Below are 1,630 nucleotides of genomic sequence, written 5' to 3' on the forward strand. Positions count from 1 at the left end.
AACAAGTATTTCAGACAAAAGTTAGTACCCAGAACTCACCAATTGGAGTTCCGGGCCGCCTGCTCAGCAGCCGACCCGAAACTCGGGGACTACACCCAGTGGGTGCGCTGGCGCGCCCCCACAGAGAAGAACAAAAACAAGAAAGAAAAAAAGAGGACCAAAGAGAAAACATACCTGGACGGCTGAGCGCGACGCCAGGTACGCCTTGGTGCAATTCTGGATTGCGTCGCCCTCAGCTCGCAGCTTCGTCTGGACGTCCAGAAGCGCCTGGTTCAGCGGCCCCGTGCTGCCTCCTCGCACCCACCCAATGGGCGCGGCGCTCGACGCTTCGGTGTCTGGGATCGCCGAGCTGGCGGCGCCGGTCTCCAGGGGGCGTGGCGCCGAAGTCGCCTTCTCAAGACGGCGGCGCGTTGGCGAGCCGACTTGAAGGAGTAGCCTCGCCACGGCCTCGTCTTCGGTCGGCGGCACCGGCAGGACTGCCGGCTGTTCGCCTTGCGCGCTCCCAGACGGCGGCGGCGCGCTCCCAGACGGCGGCGGAGGTGGCGGCGGAACGATCACGTCCGGTGTGGAGGAGTCGCCGCCTTCCCTCTCCAGGACGGGGTTCTCGCCGCCGGCTTCCCCAGTCTGCCCCGTGAACTCCGGAGGCGGCGGCGTAGAGTTCAGCGGGGTGACGAACACCGCCGATTGGTGGTGCGCGGCCTCCTCAGCCTGCCGTTTCGCAGCGGCGGCGGCTTCGGCCTCGGCTAGCTTCTTCTTGGCGAGGCCTCCGCCTTATCGGCCTCCACCTTCTCCAGGCGGGCGGCCTCTTCCTCGTTGCGCTTCTCCTGCATATTCCGCTCCATCGCCTCCCGAAGGTCGACGGTGGGGTCAATCCGCCGAGTGGAGGCGGACGTCTCCGCTGACCCCATGACGGAGGCGGCGGCGACCCTCTCAAGAGTGAGGGGAGCCCTGAAGCAAGGGAAGCAAGTAAAAGACTCAGACAAAGCTACAGAGAAAGAATAAAGCGTCAAGACGGAATACTCACGCGGAGACCAGCGGCGGCTTCTTCACTTCCTTGCGGAAGCGGATGGCCTTCGCAGCCGCCTCGTCCCGCCGGGTCGCCGCAGCCGAACTCTTGGGCTTCTTCGGCCGACTGCCGAACAATGTCGGCACGGCCCGGCACTTCTTCCCGCCGCCCGGAGCACCCGGCGCGGCAGAAGAGCCCGCACCAGGATGGCTGGCTCCTGGCCGGGGGCGGGGGGCGGCCTCCTCATCATCGTCAGGCCAGTCCTCTAGACTGGCCCCGAGCCACGGGCCGCCTCCTCCCTCGGCGTCGTCTTCCAAAGCCGCCGCCCCCAGATCGGGGTCGTCGATGTCGCTCTCCGCCCGGTCGGCAAGGAACTCACGGGCCGGCCTTGAGGTGCCGGCTGGTGGATGGAGGAGGGGATTCTGACCAAGGCCGACTGGTCAGGTCGCACAAAACAGACTCGGCAAAAAAGAAGACAACTCGAAGAAAGAAAGAAAGGGCAACTCACTATAGGTGGGGGGTTAGCGCGGGAGTACGACTCCTTGCCGAACCACCAGTCCTCCAGCAGCTTGCTGTCCGAGAGGTAGTTCACCATGTAGGCCACCTCCTCGTGAGGCATGTCCT

This window comes from Triticum urartu, chromosome 1, assembly GCF_003073215.2.
Source record: "Triticum urartu cultivar G1812 chromosome 1, Tu2.1, whole genome shotgun sequence".
NCBI lineage: Eukaryota > Viridiplantae > Streptophyta > Magnoliopsida > Poales > Poaceae > Triticum > Triticum urartu.